The sequence below is a fragment of the Manduca sexta genome, chromosome 28 (assembly GCF_014839805.1).
Source record: "Manduca sexta isolate Smith_Timp_Sample1 chromosome 28, JHU_Msex_v1.0, whole genome shotgun sequence".
Taxonomy (NCBI): Eukaryota; Metazoa; Arthropoda; class Insecta; order Lepidoptera; family Sphingidae; genus Manduca; species Manduca sexta.
In genome coordinates this window covers 8,337,782-8,362,420 of record NC_051142.1, presented here as the reverse complement: position 1 = coordinate 8,362,420, position 24,639 = coordinate 8,337,782, and the positions used below count along the sequence as shown (strand labels likewise).

Here is a 24,639-nt window from a genome sequence, read left to right as displayed (position 1 = left end):
ACATAAAATCTTGGCGTGCAATTCTTTTAACAAGTATCAAAGTACTCATAAGAAAAAACACAATGCGGCTAATATTGCGGTCTCGTTATTTTAACTTTATTGCACGAAGCAGTTTATAGTTGTAACATTTAAATGCTGTTTTTTTTACTGCGCCGAATATTAACTGAAGAAAAATGGGGAAGGATAAAATAGGACAAATATCAACTTCTTAGAAAATATACATGTATATACTGACTCTTGTTACGCCCAAAGTTTAAGCAGAAGTAGGCATACAAACTGCAACTGTACAAGATTTTTCGTGGAGCTTATATCCGTCTTATAATTTGATAATACCATTAACCATATAACTTTCTCAAGTACAAATTCCAAATCCAAAACACTGCTCCCAGACAAAATGATACAAGAACCTTCGTGAGTTTTTAAAACAAGTTGAAAAAATGCTTGATTTAGAAATCGTGTCTAAAAGGCAAATAAAATTGTATCCTTGCGACATTGTGCGCAATTGTGCGCTTTGTTTTATGTTTCCACACTGCATTTACATAATGTTGTTGCACATATTGTACAATATTACATTAATATTGTTTGTTCTTTTTTATATATATAATATAGAAGAAGATAGTTTTATTATAGAATTCCAAAATCCTTTAATCGAAAGGATGAAAAGTAAATTATAGTTTTGGACCAACCTCTTTAAAACGCGCACTATCCATGCAAAGTATATCTATTTACCTTACTTAATTCAGTTCATATGTCGAGTTTTAATGATATGCAAACAAAATAACTATTCGTTTTTCATACGCTCATCTCGCTAGGGACTCAAAACTGATGAATTACTATGCATGTAATTTAAAATAAGTACTTTATATTCAACGTCCAATATTTTATAGCTAAGTAATTTTATCGGACTATATTTCAGGAGTAATAACTTAAAACATATTTGGGTTTTTACGTTCTTGATAGATGAATTTCGAATGATATTGAACAGACACTTTCATTACATATTGGGCTAAAAATAGTTAATTGATTTCCTATAACTAACACAACATAATCGCAAACTACCATTATTACTCGTACCAGCAATTTTTTAAAATCCCATTGGGTTATCTTTGGATCGCAATACATTAACTATTAATACTAAACTGTTCTTGAGGTACAGATTTCCAACACTAGTACATTGTACAAATTACCTTTTAGTTGATTGCCAAGTAACCGTTGCAAGTTAATAGACACCATTGTTGTAAACTGCATATCCGATGAGGACAATCGTCTGAAAAAAAATATTCCTTTTATTTTATCTACAATTAATTTAAAAATATATATATGAACGAAGAAAAACGTGAATTAAATTGAAAACTGCAAATATCATTAGATTTTAATGCACTCCTATATTTTACCTACTACTCCTATTTTTTACAAGTACATAAGGTTAATTCTGCTACCTCTGCCTAAAATAGATACCTCTGGATCTCGGGTTTGACGTTGTCTTTGGAACACTGCTTGCGAGAAAACTTTCCAGGGAATAGTAACAACATTAGCGAAATTTCCAAACCCTTTTATCGTAAAAAATTTAAAAATATGTAAATGAGAAAAAATTAAACTTATGGTTTCGGGATACAAACCTCTAATAGCTATACCTCTTATAGATACGAAACTTTATAGAACCTCTACTAAGTCATTTCCAATGTATTAAGGTGAGTGATATGGTAACATCATACTATGATCGGGCTAGTCATATTTCTTACATATCCGTATAAAAATAAATCCACAGTGAAGTTGACCTAAAAATGAGAACTTATATCAACCCTATACATACAATTATAATTATATTTCAAAGAGGAAACAATAAAATTAATAACAACAGCCGGGTGTTTTGCGTTCATTTTATTAAAATTGTCGCTCGGCTATTGTCCTTTTAGAATAATAATTTTGTAGACTAGTGGTGCAACAATGTAACTGCTAAACATATAAATTACTTCACTAAAATTACCATCACTACAAATACTTCGATAGGACAGAAAAATAATTAAACTTTTTATTAAGTAGGTAAACCACGGTGCATTACTTTAAGTTATAATATATAATAATAGAATATGTATAAAAAAAATATGTATGAAGAAGTAAAATAAGCAAACATAATATCTCCTTGATCGGAATTTGCATATACAGGAAGTGAATTAGACTTCATTATAAATTCAGACTCTCCAGGGGTCGTATGTTGGCGCCAAAGCGGATGCCAATAAGTCATCACATACTATATGTACCGCATAACAGATTAGCATACATTATATATAAATATCTTTCATACATGTTATGCTAAAATTGTCACGCATAAACCTGACGAGTGAAGTTTAAAATTGTCTCATGTGATCAAATTGCCGCTGTACTGGTGTCACTAACTATTTAACGTGGACTGTACGATTACAAGTTATAATGTATGCGAAGATATTTCTCCCTCTAGATACTCAAACGTCAAGCAATAGCTAAACAATATACAGAATAAAAAATAGTTGTACATTCAGCCATTTTTTTTCATTAATCGAATCGTATGTGAACGTACAGCGCAAACGTCACGTTTTATACGTCAATATCCCGTATAAGAAATAAAGAAAAACAAAACATTTAAAAATAACAATATTTATTTCATTTTCATAATATCTCGACGTTTCTCGGTTACCATGTAAATCTACGCACAGATATTAGTAACTGTTATCATAACTTTCACCAGAACTATCGATTTTAACTGTGACCTTTTTAGAACATAAAACGTACCAAATATGTATACATATACTTATATAGTAGTATATATATTACATAGCCTGATTGTAGAACAATATTAAGTATATTATATAGCCTTTCAGGACAATTACATTGTCGCAGTAGGTATCTAGCTTGATTGCAAAACTTAGACTGTATAATAAAGCCCTAAATGACAATAACGTTGTCACAGGCTCCTGGGGTCCTATCCAAACGCTCAAACTAAACCAGTGTACCTGCCATTAACTAACGTGCGCGTTAACGTTACCACGGCTGTGACCGTAACAAACATTTACGTCCGTCCAACCCTTAAAGGACGTGAAAACACACATGTAACTTAATTTAAAGTTGACAGTCGAGGTAGTTGGAGATAATATCGTTAAGCAACCACAAACCGAGATCATACAGGCACAAAGCGTTCCGCGAGAGCTCTCTCAGGTTAATGAATAATTTCATCTGGAGGGGTCGACCTTTACGCCCTCTCCCGCGAATTAAACAGCATTGAGTAACGCTACGGCACAATGAAACATATTTATGATATTTGTCAAACATTTTTATTTACCTATAATAGAAATGTTATCGTAAAACTGTGTTTCTGACATTATGATTAATGTAATAAGTTACTATTATTACAATAAAATACTTTACTTTTTAGTAATTCAAAAAAATATATATTTCTATAGCAAATTTAGTTTCCTAAACAGTTCATTTAGCAATTTTCAGTTTCACAGTAGTGCAGCGTTTGTTAGCAATAACTTGCCAATGTCTGTGTGACTTCATAAGTTTAGAGTATCGAGATATTAAACAGATTATAATTAAACTTGTGTGACACAACATGGATACATTTTCAAGAATAACAGACACCTCGTCTTAAAAAGTCCTTTAAGTGATCGAAATAAAACCACCATTCCAGGTATATAAGCCACCTTATATACATTTTTACGAGCCGACGACGCTATTAAAGTGAATTTTGGTGGAATAATTTATCCTCCCTTTAGACGTTACGCATTCAAAATTAAGGTACCCAAAATCCTAAAGCTAAGGATATACTAGAACATACGAGTGTCCTATGGTATTCTGTATGATAGCTTCTTAAGTAACGATGGAATTACACAAGTTTCCTTATAAGCTCATTTTCGAACATAAAGAAAATATATGCCTGGTCTGTTTATATAACACTACGAAACACGTATCTCACAAAGGGTATGTATATTGACCATTATTGTTTATTTTTAAATTTATTACGTGCGTATATTGACAAGTCTTTAGTTCACATATATCTTGGACATAAAATCATAGATCCCAATTCCCAGTTCTGATAGTAATTATAAGCATCAGTAATGGTTTATTAGGTAACGTAGATGTCCAATATCAGGGCAGTCGAGGTAAATGTTATTAAGGAAGGAGAGACAATGATAGTAAAATAAACATTAAGTTAATTTACTGTAGTGTCTGTAGCCACATTGTCCCTATCTATCTAGCTATCCATCCATAGACGGTATATTATGTATTTCGAATACCTAAAATTTTCAACATTATTTAGAATTAGTCAAATTTTACATTACCACCAGTTCAAAAAGCAACTTTCTAGTGTAGTCGTAGTGTAGTGTAGTCTCTAGTGATTCTCTTTTTCAGAATCAGTTTAAAAGTATAAAATAGCTACAGTGTGTATTACAAAAAATGCATTTATTTTTTTATTTTGTTAAGTGAAGTTCATTTATTTACTTTCAAAATAATAAAAAAAAACAATTTCCATATACTTAACCCTCTCAGGAATCATGAAATAATATAATGACCTAAAATTTTACGACTATACTATTATCTATTAATACTTAGTTATAGAAAGCGAAATGGGCAGACCAATTCACACAAGCAGCACCCGTTCACAAGTATGAGTCATGTGCCACCCATCGACTTCCTCAACCATGTTATAGGGCAGTGGCCGACCCCCAAATATACAAGCATACACAATACACATATTTACATTAGAAAGTGTCCTAATATAAGTCAATATCAAAATAATAACCAACAAATCACCCAACCAATACCAATGAAAATGTCTACATTTTAATCATTGAAATAAATATGCACGTATAGAAGTCATCTTATAGGCGGTGTTACTGGTCAACTGGCGAGGAATCTCTTGTTAGTCGACGACCTCTATCTTGACCCAACTCCACCTATCAGTTGCAATAGGATCAATTTGCCGTGGCGGTTTAAAAAATCGTATAAATTAAATTAAATTGTAATAGTGGGAAAACGTAACAAAAACATTTTATGAACATATCAGACATCTTTGTTTAATGTTCTCTACATAATAAATACCGATTCTTTTAAAATATTATTTCATAATTACAAAGATGTTACTAATATATAAAAATATTCATATATTAAGGTAGGTGATGGATAAACCAGTCAGTCAAGCCACAAAATGCTTTCACACGTTGCGGATTATTAAATCATTTGTCTTGACACGAGTAGATACAAGTATATGGATATATATTGCACTTATCATCGAAAACGCCTCACAACTGTTGACTGCAATGCCGTCGGAACATAATCTGTTATTTTTAGCATCAAGCAAGGCTCGTGATATTATAAATATTTTAGTACGTAGTTTATAACTCGGTGAATGGCATTAAGCTGTGAATTTTCACTTAAACATTTGAATAGCACTTAGTAACAAATTATAAATTTAACCTCTTAATCGTTGGATCTAACACAGTACTAACTAGGTACTGAATTATATACATAATAAATTATTTAATATTTATAAGTACAGTCGAATCCGTTTATAATGACATCGAAAGGAATTGACAAACACGTCATAATAAGCGGACGTCATACAAAGCGTTTTGTGAAAAACATTTTTTGTAAATGGTATGCATGTATTTAAGTACTTTAATAGAGAAACATAGTAACTTATAAAATGTATGTATGTATGTATGTACATAAAAGTTGTATTTTTTAATATAAGTAATCTGTAATTTTTGTCTGCTTTTGTTTTTTATTTTATTGTAAAACAGTCTCTAATCCTATTGTGTATAGAAGACATCGCTATGGTCAAATTATCGTTTTCAATATTGCTATGAACAAATCAGGATAATAATTGTGCAGCTTTTAATGCCTCTTCTGCGGTAGGTAATGGTTCTTCCTCGACTTCTTCTTCCCCATCACTGAGATTCAAAATAAAAACGAACCACGTGCCGAACGTCGTCGGGCATCAACGAACATTACCGAAGGCGTAAAGAATCATGTCGGTCATTATAATCGGACATAATTTATTAAAAGGGGTCACAATAAGCGACATGTCACTGTAAGGGAAGTCATTATATCCGACTTTTTTATAAAGAATCTTATATGAAAACCAAACTTCGTAGTGTAATTACGTCATAATAAGAGGTTGGTCAATATAGGCAGAGTCATAATAAACGGATTATACTGTATTCATTATAATTAGGTATTTAATGCGTGGCAAAGCACATTTCAGCTTAGGTTCGTGAACGGTTCTCGCGGTTTAAGTAATCGCTGCCGCACACAAGGATTACACACATCACGTCACAGCTTTAATAACTTATTACAAATAGGAAATTATAAGCGAGCTACCTTGAAAGGAAATATGGTTTCGACTTTTCCGTCACTCAGTTCACGTAACACGACAGACCATCCGGTGTCGACTGAACATGGCCCAAATACGCTGATCTACGCGAATTACAATTTCCTTTGAAGTGTAAACCTTTTTGAAGAAGCGGTGTGTTAGAATTTAGAAACGGCTTATTTATGTATGAGTAGTTGGGAATTACGTAAAGAAAAATCTTACTTATATGTGAAAGTTTCTAGAAATATGAATTGAATGTTTATTAAAGGGAAGTACGATGACCGCTTATATTATTAATAATAAAATATTACAAACTTAAACACATTTGGATGAAATTTGGTACATAGATAGCCTATTTCCTGGATGAATATATATACCACTTTTTATCTCACTAATCACTTTTATCCGGGGAGAGATGAATCACGCGCGCGATATCGCTAGAAACATCTTGTATTTCAGATATAATAAATATATTTCTATATTAACTTTGTCACTATTTATGATAAATGTACGAATGTTTCTATATTATGACATTAAAGGTCTATGTCATGACTTCGGAGTATAAGATATAGGTATTAAATACAAAAAATATTTAACCGAAATTATAAAATAAGTTATACGTAACCAATCACTCATATGCACGTTATACAACCTACCAACATAACACAAACTGAATACCGTGATTTAAAATAATATGCAGGTCAGACATTACACTCAAACAAAACAATCGTGTATCTCACACACCCGCGGACTTATTACGAGGCTTCTCAATCTCTGTTGTAATCCCTATGACACAGGGCGCGGCGCCGCATCGGTGACGCGTGCCTGTGCAGACACGCCGGATTACATGAATAAAATGCTAGTAAATATAAGTACTCTTGTTTCATAATCTGTCACTTGTTCTATTTGTCAGTGAATTAGAAACATTTATCTACATGTATACGTAAGAGGGGGTACGGGATTTTTGTAACCAAATTCGAAAAGGTTATATTTTGAATTTATTCTACGACGCCATGATACTTGACAATATTATGGACTATATGCTGTGAAGGGTATCGAATCGCTTTATTTATATTTCAAACCATTTAGAAGATACGAATATATTAAAAACAAGATTCTTTTTTAAAGTACTACTTTGAACCAAACTAAAAAACTGAAACACTGTATTCAATTTAAAGCTAGTATAAAAGGCACCTCTATTTGTTGAATGAGTTAATAATGTCGTCGGCGCGGTTGATGTAGAATTAAAGTAGATACGTGCCGTGATGCTTTTTGCACTGAAAAGTGTAACAGCTCAGTGACTCTTGGCGGCTCCGGCCCACTTCAGCTCTGTGACGAACCGACTCAAACGCTTTTTATTCGGCGTTAAATTACCCCTTTAAATTAAAAGCAATAATGACAGGTATTTTAAACTCATACGATTCAAACATTTTTATGAGAATTATTATGCAACTATATCTTAACAATTGCATTTTCTGTTGCACGTATGGCCTGCGTATAGCTTCAGACCCTTTTATAAGTATTTTCTAGCGCTGGTTATGAGTGCTTTCACATTTCCATTATATGGAAGTAGGCACACTCAGAAATGTTTTAGTGTATGTCTTTCCTTCATTAAGTTTTCGTCAGTTTCATCACGGGCGACACATGTTGTACCCGTAAAGTGTATCGGTGGTAGTATATATAGTATATATGTATGTTCGTTGCTACGTAATAGGTACCAGGTAGACTAGTTTCCCTTTAATTGTGTTTGGCGCGACGGTGTTAACGATAACTTGGTTATAACAGACTGTCATTTTTCCAGGAATTTATACACAAAATATTCAAATTTTCTTAATTCTTATAAAATGGAATGTAACTTTAGTTATACCGCCCAAAAAATAGCATAAATCCAAGTATGATTTTAGTACACCAAAATTTAAATTATTTTTAAAGTACACCGTGTTCATTCGTAGCCAGTGTTTAATCCATCTAAAAATAATAAGAAAACCCCTTTTAAATGTTATTTGTAGTAACAAAAATCTTCTAAATCAAGTCAGAAAAATATACCTTTATTATAAATGATATAATAGAGCTGCACTATACCTTTTCTTTATGAATGATTCATTTATTTTAAATAACAGCAAGGTCACTTTCTCCTGAGTACCAAACGGGAGCGAGGATCTTTCAATCCATTTGTGCAACTCTATCGATTAATAATATCCCTAGCTCCGCTCCGCAACCTCGTTCCGCTTTGGTGGATAAGCACCCTTAAAATATTCTCGCTTGGCATGTGGAGTGACGTAACAACTATTATAAGATGTTTTCTGTCATTTTCTTAATATTTTTGGTGGTATCGAAGGAACTAAAGAAACATCTCTAAATTAAAAAAATACATTTAAATATATACATTAGCAAATACACACTAAAATTAAATTTGTTAATATAACAATATGAGTATTTCCTATTGAAGAATTTGGTTTTCTAGTTGCGTATTTTAAAAAGTTCTTATCGAGCGCTCTCTAAACGCCCTTTTGTACTGAAATAATCTGGGATTATATTACCTTTACATCTGGGATGAATGCCAGTTATGACAGACAATAACATTAACATTGGATAAAAATCTTCCCAATTATTATTCACTATTCCCAAAATATAAATAACAACTTCAATACACATAATTATAATCGACAAGGAAGAACGACATTAGTTTCATGATCCCCAAACAGCAAGAACAAGATAACATAAAGGATAGCCATTCCTAGTTCGAGGGGATAAGAAACAGATCAATAGATTTAGAACTGTTGTTGTGGTTTCTATTGCGATTTGCGGTAGCGATGGATTTGTTCCAAACCCACAAGGAGTGACTGAATGTAATGATAAATCTATTCAAAACGATGTATATGCGCTGTCACTAGAAACCTAGAAACTTGATTTATTAATATATACAATATTTTACAGTAAAGAAATAAAATTGATTTACTTGACGTACGATACAATTTCCATATTGTAATAGGAACATACAAGTACATATCTACACGAATAACATGATTCACGGGTCAGCGAAGGCTTGTATAGTGCTCTTATATGTTTCAAACGCAAAATTAGTGATACTGTTTCCATCTAGTACTTTTATACATATAAAAATTATATTACAAACGAAATAACAATGTTTGTTACAACAAACGGTAAAACCAGATATATAGCTACGCATGTTTATACAATATGTGAACGCCCTCCGACACACCTGATGGCATTAAAGTAAATAAGATTCGTAATTTGCGTGCGAGAATACATTTCACGGCGCGGGATGTTTTATAGCACAAAGTTGTTCCAGTAACCCAGTAATTGCAATCTTAATTTTAATTAAATCTGTTATAATGTTAACTGTTCTAACAGTATTCACTTATCGACATATTGCTACATGACTCTATATAAGTAAACCTTTTTTTGAATATTCATTGCCCGTTGAAAATTGTTCCTTTAGAATTTTATTTGTGTATAAGCTCTTAAATATGTAGCTGACTCAGAAAATAAATATCATCAAACAAAAACCCAAATTAGCGGTGGGCATTGTATGAAAAAACAATTAAATCCAACATCAACCAACGTATTCCTACATTTTAGTTCAATTCGTAGGCAGCTAATGTCAAGACTCAAGATTTAATGCTACGCGACTACGAAGTGTGTACGCTACGACATTCAATCGTGGATAATAGGGTACCGCACTAATTTTTGTTCTTTACTATTATCAAATATTTACGTAATATAAATTATAACACAGAAGGAATTATTAAAATCCGTTAAAAAATCAACAAGTTATAAGTCTTTGAATTTCGATGGAAGGGGTAATTAACAAGAAACAGAAAAGAGACGAAAGACCCACTTGTGACGTCATCGGGAATTAAGATGCGTGCGAAAGAAAGAGATGAAGCGCTATCCCCACATCGCACCCACTTCTGCACATTACAATATTTTAAATATGAATGAATTACTCGCTCATTTTTTAACCAATTTTATGCAGTTTTCGCAGAAGTGCTTCTTTTTCGTATTATTAACCATTAGATATAGAATAATGTACAAAATCAAGCATAGACCGGTCCCCTATTGTCACCCGTAGTTGGCTCGGAACTACTTTTTTTTCGGTACCAGCAATTAACACTACGCTAAATCGATTTTTGGCTAATTTCCGTTACAATGCAAAATTATTATTTCTTTATCTTTTATAAGCTAGCAAAATCTCTTTTTTTTTGGTATTTTTAGAATTTTTGAATTACACAAAACGCTCATTAAAAAGGCTCTAGTATTATAAAATGTATCCTGTTATTCACTTTAAAAGTCTCTCCTGTAAAGTTGACATTTTCAAGTTAGCTTAGTGTTAATTGCAGCTGTCGTTTTGTAACTCGAATATCCAATCCTTAAATATACAGCAAAAGCCCTGCCACGCCTGTCTGTATGCCTGAACGCGGTAAACTCAAAAACTACTGAACATATTACAAAAAAGGACGTGAGCTACTTTTTTTTATCGCGGGACAGTGTATACTAAGACTTTTATCCCAGAAAAACTCTTTTACTCGGATGAAGCCGAGGACAAAAACTAGTACTCAAATAAATACCAAGTGCCTTAATCCGCTAAGGGACGAGAGTATTTTAAAGTAAGTTTTTAAAATTAATATACAAAAAATACAAACGGGTATGTTTTTATCCAACGTAAAATACAAAAGTAATTGATATGTTTATTGTACTTTGTTTCCACGGTAGTTCTTGAGATACCAAAGTGAAGCCAGTGTATCTACTATCAACCATCAAAAAGCGAAATAGCTAAAATATTTCTATGACGTAACTTTGATCCCATGATACAACATTCTAGTTGTGGTTTTTGAGTTCATCATACATTCTTGACACGGGCGCCCTCTACAATTGCGAGGTACTTCACTAATCCGTACTATTAATTAGTGTTAAATATGTAAATAAATTGCCTTTAGTATATTATCTCGCACCAATAATGAAAGCAAACGATACTAACTAAACTAAACACGTAACTAATTTCTAAAACTTTTCCCAACCTTCAAAGCTTCTAACAAAAGCAACCCTTGTTTATTGTAAATAAGGCAGTTACTAAATAAAAAAACTCACTAATTGAGAGTCTTGTAACCGAAATATCACACAAAAATTCATATAATTGGAATAGCACTTGTGGCTCAGCCGAGAAAACTTCAAGTTGAAGGGTGCAATTTCAACCATCATCAACTAGCTAGTCTGCTGCTAAAAATAAACAAGTTTCAAAGTACGATAGACCTGGGGTTATATTTTTTCTAGAACAAAATACTTTCTAATATAGCCATAAATGCCTTATGCGAGCCATAGTAACGTTTGATGGCATTAATTACTACATTAATAGAAGCGAAGTATGTGGCGACTGACATTAACCTCAGAGTGACTCCGGCATTATAGAAAAATATGGACATTGACTTATATGAGATAGAATATCGTTATATAAGCCCGCAGTGGCCTATTTTGTTTCATTCACGGATAAAATATTATTAAGACCTATTTCAAAATAGCTTTGCACACGTGTTTATTTGGAATAATGTCGCACTTTCAGACACAATAATTGTCTTATTGTTACAATTTGAGTTCTAAATTTAAGTATAACTGTTTGAACTAAACACAACTTGATGCAAATTGCATTTATATTTGAAACTGTTCCCAAATAAGATTCATCAATCGAGGTCTAAACATTACATTTTAGATCCTTCGTTCTAAACACGTAGTACATAAAGGAAACAGATTGTTTATCCAATACATTATAAGATGGATTCCGAAGATATTATCAAAGGAATTCGGCGGCGACACTCATTCGCTTCCAGGTAACTGTGAACGGAAAGTTGTCTAAGTTATAATAAGATTGGATCGAAACTACACAGAGTATTCACTTCTGCTAGTTGCTACTATACACATATTAATAATTTAAGCGTTTTACTTGTTTCATATTGTTCGCAAAACTTTTTAAACTGTATTACATTGGAAAACTTGTTCTGTGTACAGGTTTTGTGCGTTGTTGTTGTTTGTTTAATACGAGTGAAGAAACGTTAAAAGTGCTATTAGCATTTTATATCAAAGTTGTTGAAGAATTTTGTAGAAACTTACTTGCAAGGTAGACTGTATAAATATTACAAAGTCAATTCTTAGAATCAAGGCGTCGCGAACACGAACCACTTTAATACTAGTAGTATAGATGTTGACACAGTCTTCGCGAACCCCAAAAGTAACAATTTATCGCATTGTAACGTCAGCTGATGTACACACACATAATATTATATTAATATGGGCCGGTATAATTTAAGCGACTCTAATTAAGAGCTTCGTCGTCTGAGTTTACGTTACATTTGGACTCTTCTATATTTCTTGTTATGTTTAGTATATTTCATCATGAAAGGGGAAAAAAATTTGCTCAATAGAATAATGCAGTTTTCTAAATTTTATTTAAAGTTTGTTGCTTTTAATTTATAAACGTTTTACAAATTTACGTTGCTATTGATTTATTATCGTTTAATTCACCATTGTCAATTTCATTATAAATGCGAATGGCCCTCACCGCTTCTATTTTTACACATCTGTTATTGAACGGCTGGACAAAAGATTCGTCATTGGTTGCCGCAATGACATTGATCGGTGATAGCATCTTTTGTTCTTATTTATTTGTCGGCGCAAGTTTATTGTCCATTCATAAAATTTTTACACCTTAGTTGAGTATTTGTAAATTCGTTTAACGATTCGAGTAACGAGATGAATGACATATATGTTAAAGAAACTATTACCTAATTGGTCTGGTGACAGTGAACGAGGACTCTGAAACATGAGGTTCTTTGTTCGATTTTCGACCTAAGCTGCAAAAATATGTATGTTTTACTTTTAAAAAATACGCCTGGATCACCTCTGTCATATCAAAGCGAAGAATAAAATTATGTTTACTGTGGTAATAGAAATATCTCGATATCATCATACTTAATTATAAATGGCTAAGAATAGACTTTTTGTCATGCTCTATTAAGGTTAAGATAACATTACTTGTTTGCAATTTTCATCTTTTAAAATTCTTAAGGTAAATTTTACATCGCAACTACAGACACTTACATGGATGAAAGTAAAATTACTTTCACGCCACTGCGGAGCATAAAAACGGAACTCAGCAGTGCGGCATCTTATAAACAAGTGACATTCCAATGTTCAAGAATCCAAAAAAACGCTGTAAACATTTTAATTACACTGGGAAGTCCCTTACGTCGCAAGTGTAATTTTGTGTAGAGCCCCCAATTTGTCTCTCTTTGTAGAAACAACCATCTGTTAAAGTGGCGCATTTAAAATTTAATAAAAATAAACCTGCTCGCTCAATATTCTCGCATGATGTTCTGTAAGTACGTACAACGTTTGAACCTTTGTAAGGTTTCCATCGCATTGTAATGCTTATAGGGTTCCATATCTCAGAAGGAACTCTACAGGATTAGTTTGTTGTGCCTTTGTTTCTCCATCTGTCAATCAAGACTCATTTTTTCAGGAGCGCATAGAGATTATCAAATTGAAATGTGTACGAAATACGAGTGGTTAACGTAGATTTTAATTTGATACTTCGTAGAATCGAGAATCTATGGTCCCTTTTAACTTAAAAAAAATAAAACTTGTAAGTCAACGCGATCGAAAGAAATGACCATGTATGTCGCATAATATTTTGCGGTTCCACGAGGGAATCAAAACCAATGACCTAGAATCATGTACTTTGGCAAGAAGCAATGTCTTTCAGCACATATAAAGGAAAAATCTGAAAACCGTAAGTATGTAATTGAATAACAAAAATAAGTGAGTTTTTACGGAACCTTCGGTATGCGAGTCCCGTTCGCAATTGTTCGGTATTTAAATTTTAATAGACGGTGTGCGATGCGTAGTTGTATTACTTGTGTTTGCAAAAATAACGTCAGAATGCCAACTTCCCAAGTTGGATCTTGTAGCTTTAAATATACAATTAACGCATAAAACACAAGGCGCCGCGTGTCGCCTCAATGCCTCCCCGTAGCGCAGCGCCGCGCCTTTGCCGTGTTCGACTCAGCGGGCTTTCATTGTGTCATACAAAATTTTGATAAGAAAAATCGCGCAACGAGACGGCATGTTCCGCCATATTTATAAGATAAAACATGAGCAAACGGCCTATACATAACGTAATTTGGGCATCGGAAAGTATCTGCTTGCAATTTACTAAATGGTAAATTCAGATGTAATAGTATAATTGTCTTTTGACTGAAATTTTTACAAAAGTCAAATTTTCCCTTACTCGTATTTATAAACCAATGGCCTTTCTCCAAAATCAGCCGCAACGACTCAATACTACAAACGTATCTCCATGCGAGAAATATACGTAATATGGGGATGGTACATAGTACATACTAGATACCGTATTAGTAGCCATTTACACTCAGACATCGCGTAAAAACCTTGAGCTGCAAAATCCAGTTACGCGGATATGTAACGTACATAATGTAAGGTATAAATTGTTAAATTTACATTGTTTATTACATTGAAACTGTTTGTGTGGGAATTCTTTCATACGTCGGACTCACGAACAAGTGCTAGTGTTTTTTATAACACAGTCGGGCTATGGAGCACATAGGCTCTTTGATGTAAATTGATAACCGCCCCTGCTGTGAATATAATCATATAGAATGAATACTAACAATTTCATTTGCGGATATAAAAATACATAATATCTTTGGATTAGGAAAAGTGGGTGCTTAGCCCTCCGACAATCGCACCCAGCATACAAAATGCACATACATTTTCATTTTATCCGAACATGTGGTATTCATGATGAAAACAAATAAGTCTAGAGCGTGACTCTACTATGCCTAAAACGAATGCGCTATTAATCCAAAATTTTGTTGTTGAATGAAATTGTATTATCAATTTTATTCCAAAGATATTGATTAACACTTTTATGAAGCGTAGACTGCGACTATAACCTATTTTCATGTTAATATCGAGACAATAGTTGTATTGTGGGGCGTAGCGGTTGCAAGAGGATCGCCCTTTGTTTCAGCTGATACCCTGATCCAGGTCAATCACGATAATGTAATATTGATTCAGCCGGTGACGGCTGCTTTCAATTGTCGCTTAGAATTCTCCAGTATTGCACAGTCTGTAGCGAAGATACTATTGTTCGATAGAAGATAGCCATATGCTTCTTTTCTAGAAAACAGCTGAATCACTAATAAGTCATATTGCAAGTTGTGACAACTATTTATTACTTTTACGATTGGATTGCTAAAGATTTTACGTAACTAAACTGATACGATATTAATGAACGAATACTTTTTATTTCTTCTAAACGCCGCGTTATCAAATAGTATATGGAACAATTGTGATTAATACTTACTTAGAAACAATCGATAACCGAGGCCTACTTCTGGACGAAGATTCTAATTTTACCCGATGCTACATCAATTACAATAAGAAGTTAAGGCGTGTAAACAACTTAAGGAAAATGAATGCTAAGTCAAGCTGTGCTCAAACGTGAAACTGAAGTAGTTACGTACATAATGACCTAATAGAATAAGTACAGTTACACTGTTTGATAGGTTTTATATAACACAAAGGGGTTTCTAAAGTACTTTATGCTTTACGGCTTTTCTTTTACACAATTTTTTTAAAAGTAGAATGTGGAAAAAATATGGACTACGTATGAAATCATGGAACATGCTGTCATCGTGTGTATGCAAACAAAAGTTGTCGACTTTAAAATTTCATGCGAACGGGGTGTACGCGGACCCGTCGCGACTTTACTAATTTAGTAACAAACTTCATTCCGTATTATATTGTAAAGCATAAATATAGCAAAACAATCATATTACAAAGAATTATAAAAAACATCTTACTACTATAAAAGATACGTGATCAAACTTTTCACCATTAATTTGGTAAATTTCAATCGTAGCTTTGATCTCGTTGAAAAATAAAATAAACTTCTTCATTAATTTTCAAAACATAAGTATAAATGTTTCGATTGAACCAGGCCCATGTAAGACATTTTCAGAATGATCTAAGACAAGATATCTTTTCTTATAATAAATTGTTTAGTATAAGAAAAGATATCTTCAATAAATTAGCAATTTTGTCAAATGTTGTTTTGTATGCTGACGATAAAGACACTGAAAACACAATGTTAGCATTGTAGAGTAAGTGCGGCATCAGCGAGAAAGCGCGCGGCACATGGCACTGTGCCATGCCACATCCGCGTACTGTACCACTGCACACGGCTTGTTAATGTACCCACCAGCCACTACGCACCCACTAGCCACGAGTTCATACATGCGCGCTACCCTGTACCCATTTCGCAATCGAATTTGATATTCAGCCTTTTACGCGACCGTATATGACCGTTGGGAATAGTGTATAGTGGCTGCGGTGAGCGTGTGGATCGAGCTCCATACATGTAAGCACTCCGGTTTTATTACTAATAAACTTGTATGAAGAGAAACTTTTATTCCAAATCTTCGAGAGTGAGGCGGAACGCCCCCGGGGCTTATCGAGGACATGCATAGGTAATGCCACGTATCGGGACAAGTCAAACTTTCTTTCTTATAAAATGAAATATGCTTACGATGGTTTTGATTTTTGGATTAATATTTGCCTATATATCGGATGAGCGACAAAACCTTTGCGTCTACAAAGTAAGTATGAATAAATTTGGGATTATTTGCATGTTTAAATGAGGGCCAAGCATGGCTAGCAATCCAAACCTGCATTGAGAAAATAGTATTCGAAAATAATATTCAGATATCCGCATTCCGACATGACGCTGTGGCTTCGGGCCAAAACTACGTCAGGACTTAATGTGGTGTGAACTTTTTACGATGCCAAATGAACTCTGGCAAAATTGCCATTGAAATCAATGACCAACTTAAATCAATTCAATTAGAAAAAAATCTATTCCTTGAACCTATAAGGAATTTAAGGAACGTTGCGTACGTAATAGACGTAAGAGAATCACTGGTCAATAAACTGTGCTAACTGATTCTAAATCTTCGAAATAGCTTGGCTTTTAATAATTTTTACGAAAAATAAACGTCAGCTGGCATAAACTTACATAATACTTGTCCATTTGAAAATGAGCTGAGGCCTACATACATAGCACGTATACATAGCACGCACTAACTTAAGCTAATTATAAATTGTATAGTCAAGTTATCCACTTCAAATAATAACGGGAAAGTGAATCGCATTTTCCTAATTAACGTGAGTATATCTCATAAATTCGATGCAGGTGGTTCCTATTAATTGCTCAAAGATATTCCATGCAATTGCGCCAGCAACGAAAAAAGAAAGGGGTAAGATAGATCATCATAATATTTTGTCTATTTACCTCAGATAAGGCGAGCGACAAATATTTTTTTAGCTTCAGATATCTACTAATTATACTAACTCATCTCTGTTATCCTACTACGCTATCTAATGAACGGAAGAATAGGCAACTGAAAGACATTTCGTAATTTCTATGTGCAATTTGTTGGAAGACCTCCTATCATTTGGGCTCTACTTGTCCGTTCAAATGACGTAAGATGTTCATAGCCGAACATACAATAAGCTGGACTATTTATATAAATTGGTTTATATCTATATTGGAAAGAATAGATGTCTAAAATTACTGTAACTAGTAAACGAATAAATATTACATATTAATAAATAAATAGTTATAATACCGATAACGAGAAATTATTTTTAATCAATTTAAAATCGAATTCAGGCTTATTATTAAGACTTCAAACCAATACAAAATCCCATTTGAAATAGTAATGATTCCTCGTATTGCAATGTAGAGCTAATTAGAGTGAAACAAGAACGTGTTCCGTACACGTACAGTATACATAATTGAACGGAAAAGCTGTGTATAATTAATTAACCTTTAGTAAATGAGGTTCGACGCATTGGCTTAGTGGCAATTAGGGTGACAAGACTATGTCATAGTCCTGAGTTTTGTTCAAGCTCGTGCAATCAAACCTTGAAAGAGTTTTCCATTCAAACGTACATCAGATTCTATTATCGAATTAATGCTATAGAAAAATATTAGATATGAATATTATTTACACATTTCAGTACGTGTGAACTAAGCTCTAAGCACTAGGATCTGGGTATCCCAACATTCAGTGAAATAAGTTGCATTAGACATGGACTATTTGCTATTTTCTTGAGTTAGCTACTATACACCATTATGTTAAGTTGTGCTTTATGCTGCGTTTCTCTAGCGGCAAACATAATGCCACATTTTTATACATATATTTCACCAACTATATACTACTATAGTAAATCCACAAGGATACCGGATCCTAGCGCCTAACCAACTTCTATTTTAACACACTAAGTAACTCAAAGGGACGCGGCCGCGGGCGTTGTTCCTTCTTGGATCACGCCGTCTTATCGAGGAAACTTTGCGCATAGCCTTATTTCCCGCCATTACGCGCTAAGCCCCTATAGCTTTATTGACTAGTTAACTGTCACACTGTAATAGATTTATCTTGGGGTGTAATGAAGACGCATGTACATACGTAGATATTATGCTTCTTGCAGCGTCAATAACCTACGCAACATGTGATGTTACGTAATCAATTTAATTATTGTTGCGTTGTACAATCTCCTACATATTTTAGTTTGGCATGTATGCTACGACGATATACTCGTATACACAGCATGTATGGGTGTTAATTAATAGTTCTTGTGGTTTTAACTGGTTTTGCTATGAAAAGAGAGTAACGCTTTTCGCTTGGTTGTATTTATTTAGGTTTTCCAGATTAAATACTGAAATTCCAGTCCTTTAAATATATGCTCAATTTAGGACACTGAACATGTATTTAATTTGCTAATTCGACTTAAAATTATTTTATACTTTTATGCTCCATATAATACTAAATAATTTATAAAAAATGGGACACCTCACACCAGTGAATGGTTGAGCTATTTTTCATTAAAGCGGGTGGCAATAACCGAATACAAAATATGTTTTTATACCAACTAGATATAATAATGTTGCATATAATATAACGTGTGTGTAGAAAACATAATCATATTACTAAAAACACCGATATTTGACTAGTAATTTTATATTAATTACGCCTTACCTTTACATTACCCTTAGGTAATCTACAAATAATTGTGATAGCGTAATGATATTTTTAATGCGTATTATTCTTCAAATTCTTTGAATATAGTTAGATTATCTTTGAATAAACTGTAAAAATAATTATACAAACTTCTCTAACCGAAAACCAACCGAGTATAGCGAGGTGTCGCGACAGCTGCCAGTGAGCACTATAGTCAAATGGTCAGATAAACACACTAAACACACTGTAAACAATGTAATAAACGCAGTAGTAGCTCGTTGGTACACTTTGAGGTTACAATTGTTTTCATTTCCCGCAAATGCTGCACTGTTGCTTAACCAGAGTATGTTTTTTTTTATTGCTTTATTGCTTTGAATAACGAGACGAGCTTGCCGTTCGCGTGATGGTAAGCGTTACGACTGCCCATAAACAGTAGAAACATCATCCAACACCTTGAGTTACCAAGTATTGTTATGTATTCCACTGCGCTCGCTATTCTGAGACGTGAGATGTTAAGTCTCATTATGTCCAGTAGTTACACTGACTACAATGTCCTTCAAACCGGAACACAACAGTGACTACACACTGCTGCTTGGCGGCAGAAATAGACATTGCGGTGGTACCTACCCTGGCGAACTCTCACATATGAGAGACCTTCCACCAGCATGTCGCACCTTTAGAAATAAAGTAACCTAACTCAAACAATACCATTTATGGGAAATAAATAAAAAAGATTTGAAAACAATATAAAAGGCAGTGAATTGGATGATCGCGGCGAAAGTTAAAATTGTGTTTCCATTCTATAATTTTGTCTTTTTTATTGTCAAAGGGTTATAAATCATGCTGTAGAAGGCCGTTTTTTTTAACAAAATCAGGAAATATATAAATTTTGAGTTAGGTGACTTTAGTTCTGAGGGTGTGATGTATCCTTTATACATATTACAAAACAAAGTCCCCCACCGCGTTTGTCTGTCAAACCACCGCGTTTGTGTTAAAGGCAATAAACTCAATACCACCAAACGGGTTTCGATGAAATTTCGCAGGGAGACGGTTTAAGACCCTTGAAGATAATAGTCTACATTTAACCCCGATAAAACATTATATATTAACACTTTTATCCCGAAATAACTCTTTTACGGGAGCAAAACTACGAGTAATAGTAAGTGTACTAATACATCATAACTTTTTATCGAGATTATTGACGTCATAAATTAGTAGTAGAGGAGGCCCGTGCTCAGCAGTGGGCAAGTATACAATACAGGGCTGATATTATTATTAAATATAATACATACATATACATATGATAAGTCTCACTGTTAGGCACGGGCCTACACTACTGAGAGGTCTTAGTCCAAACTGGCCTAGTGTGGGTTGGCAGACATCATATTTTCTAGAAATTATTCTTGTTCAGAATTCCCAGGTATGTAGTTTCCCTTTGCCGTTACGTAATAAACATACTTATCACAATTTAAATTGATCAGTCGGAAAATTTTAAAGATGGTATTCATATTAGCTCAACTTTCTAAGAATTCGATATAAGTTATTATCGAGTTGAAAAGACTCGCGAATAATCTTAATATGTCTCATACCATGAGTACCGTATATCTACCATATAATATGGGCCCGCATAACTCAATTACTGCATACTTGGTGGAAAATATATATCTACGGGTGTCGGAGTATCGGTAAACTAAGTGTTTATCAATAAGTAATTCATTTTATTAAACGCCTGTGTCATAAAGCATAGCGACCAATAATTACACAATTATAAGGCTCTAAATCAATTACAAATTTTAATATAACATTCCATTTATAACATCGCACTATTTTAAAGTAAGCATAGTTTAACAAAAAAGGCCTATCATTACTTTTTTGTCATATTTGTTAAGAGGAACCTGTATACAAATGTTCCAGAAGTGGGGAGATAGTTCTACACTCATCCATGTTCCGCTCCGGTTGTCACTCTATTAACAACAGTGCCAGGTCAATAATCAAATGCCTACGCCAGCATGCCGACAATACAAACCCACAATAGCGTTGTTCAGCACACAGGACATGGTTTCCACGGTTCCTGAGTAAATATGAAATTCTACCAAAACCGCCTCTACGCAGTGTTAATTTACTTTCCGTTTCCAATGAAATTTACCAATCACGCTGAAGGTGGTATTTGCATCTTGTGAGAAGTTTCATTTCAGAGTTACATTAGGAAAATAATAAACATTAAGGAAAACCCACATTTGCGTATAAACTCTGGTTACACCCGCGATCCCCAGCGTCACCAACTGAAGCGACTGAGAAAGAAAACTCTAAAACCGACATCAATAAATCTAGAAACATCGCATGCGATTTACGAATACTGGTCCATTGAGAATTTTGCACGAGTTGACGAAAACCATTTATTCAAACGGGAATGGAATTTTAACTTGTAGCACGTGCAATAATGGAATTCTATGACTGGTAACAATTTCTCGAATCACTCCCCGTAATAAATTCGGCAGGGACACAGAGACGCAACTTCTCTTCGTAATTCTAGTGGATCTAGTTGGGTGAATATTCTGGATATCGACAATTGATATTCGTTGGATATGTCAAATGAAAGGATCAGGAATATTTCCGTACGGGTATGTGAACAGTATTTTTTGAGTCTGGATTTGTGCCTTGTAGAGACGAAGGTGATAAGCCAGTATGAAATACTGTCTCGCTCTGATGGAGACTAAGCGATAAAGAAAACAGTATGGTATCGCCTTCCTAATGCCCAGGAAGCTGAATCCCAGTCAAAAATTTCCACGCTAAATATCCCTATTAAGTGTAGTAGTGAAAGGATACCTAATAAATAAAATAAAAAGATTCTTTCAGAAATGCAGAAACTTTCTTGGGGTTACATTAGACTAGATTTATTCGACCCTAATCCGAGGCTTTCTTTGGTACCAACACGCTTGACTTCTAACTAAAGTTTGTTCCGATCCATCAATTAGGTACATCAATATTCGCATTTGTAAGTCGATATGTATACATTTATATGCATATTTTAGAAACAACTTTGAAAATCTCAGGCACCTGGGAAATTGGAGAAACCAAGTTCTCTTATCAACTATTTTTGTAAAATAATTGTACGTGATACTTAGTATCTACTATATCGCAACTTTGATTCTAATATTTACAATAAAAGTAAATATATTTTTCTTTTTTTTTCAACTTTAGTATAACTCATTCTTTTAAAAGTCGTGGCAGAGACAAAAACATATAGACAGTTATATTTAGAGTTATAAATACATAAACCTTAGTAAGCCATCATTAAAATTCCAAAATTGTAATCATTTAGCCTAGAGCAGATGTATACATATTATTATCATAATAAAATTAATAATTCAATTTTCAATCTCATATTAGGGATTCAAAATATTATTATGTAGCCTTTAGTAACTTCTATTTAGTTACTTTTGTGCAATATCACATTTCTAATAGCCGTTGGCGCTCTACCAGTTTTAATTAATTTACATGGTAGCTACTATAGAGCTCTTTAGGTGTATGAAATGCAATTTTAATTATAATAAAGTAAATAATTAAGACTACCTTAAAATAGTAAGTTCATTATATTAAAATATTTAAAAACACTACAATTTTTACTTTTACATTTGGTTACATTACTATAATCAAGTGCTCAATGCAACGCACTAACATTGACCAAAAAAAATCGGAAGCTATTCCTATAAGTTCTATACAAATTATAATCATAATTCAAAATTAATAAGTACCATAATGTATGTGAATTATTATGATAATGTTTATACATAGAGAAGTTAACATAATATAAACCCCTGAAAGATTTGGACGAAATCTGCCGTACAGAGTAATCTGTACAATCCTAGTCCTAAATTATCATATACCCAACTACCGCAACTTTATACGGGAAAAGTCGCCCAGTTAGTACTTTTTAAATCGAGAAAACATTCCCACCCAGACTGTGCCCCGAACAATATCTAGTATATATATATGTATAAAAATTACTAAATAAAAAGACCAAATTGCTTATCTTACATAATATTTATCTGAGACTGTTAAGAAGCAACCTATCGTCAAAACTTACAATGCCTCTTCTATACGTCATAAAAAATTTGTAGTTCAGTGTATATATATTACAAAAATATTTTTTTCCTCCACATTAAGTAACTTATAACACTTAGGTATAATATAGCTTCCTATCAGAGAAGGCATTATAGTTTTCGGGTTTATCCATTGTAAACATACTAGAAATTTAATGCTTTCTCTATATAATATTACTTTAAATATTGAAAAGAAAATAAATTGTTCTCGTGGTAAACCACCGGGTAAATTAAGTGAACATCCGATTAAACCCCTGCAACTAGTAGCAATTCACGGCGCTGATGAGAGAACCACACCAAGCACCTACAGCCTCGGCCTTCTGCGGTCAGCAGGTAATGAAGATCACTCAGAATAGTTGGAACATATACTGTAGGTAGCTTTAAAAAAAAACAAAAATTACAGCTATCTAATAAAATCGATTTTAGTCGATTAAGTCGCTGAAATACAGGAAACGGAAAACATAATAACGATCATAAAATAATAACCGGATGTGAAAATGTATGTAATCAAAATTTTAAATCTGTGCCTATTTTTTAATAGAAAATTATATAATCATAATTTCATACTAGCTTTGCCACCATTCTCGCCTGCGTTAAAGTCAGTAAGCTATGCCGGAATATAACTTCATTCCTACGATATATAATAGTCCTTAGCAATGTGAAATACAATACCGCATACCAAAGAATGAAATTTTAGAATCTGACCAAATCGATGGCTGACAATTTTCATTACTGAATATATACTGATCCAATATTAATCATTTTATTTAAATCGGACTATTGATATTCATATAAATTTCTTCAATAAAGGTTTTATTTCCCAGTCTTCTTCTCCACACGAGCCCTTCGCGCAGCGCAGTATCTGATGGCTTAGTTATGTGAATTATGAATAGCTTTTACGATTAATATCTGAAACTATTACTTGTTTTGGCTTTAAAGTAACGAAATACGAAACCTTTCTCTTACCAAAAGCATCTATTTCATTCAGAGTTTATTTATACACTGATATTTTGTAGATACTATTATGACGTTCATCTTTATTTAAATAAAATACGATTGTTATTTA

The 24,639-nt window shown here is 33.4% G+C and overlaps 2 protein-coding genes across 3 annotated transcripts in view; one reads left to right on the top strand and one right to left on the bottom strand.

Moving 5' to 3' along the window:
* Window positions 1-24,639, top strand: part of LOC115448982 (pseudouridine-metabolizing bifunctional protein C1861.05) — a 122,826-nt gene that overhangs the window by 67,872 nt on the left and 30,315 nt on the right. The gene's annotated exons all lie outside the window — the stretch shown is intronic.
* The window catches only part of LOC115448991 (CD82 antigen-like), a 67,147-nt gene that overhangs the window by 40,500 nt on the left and 2,008 nt on the right, over window positions 1-24,639 (bottom strand). For both annotated transcript variants that reach the window (XM_037444725.1, XM_037444726.1), the window contains exon 2: window positions 1,188-1,267. The gene's annotated coding sequence lies outside the window, so the exon portion shown is untranslated. The remainder of the gene's footprint in view (window positions 1-1,187; window positions 1,268-24,639) is intronic.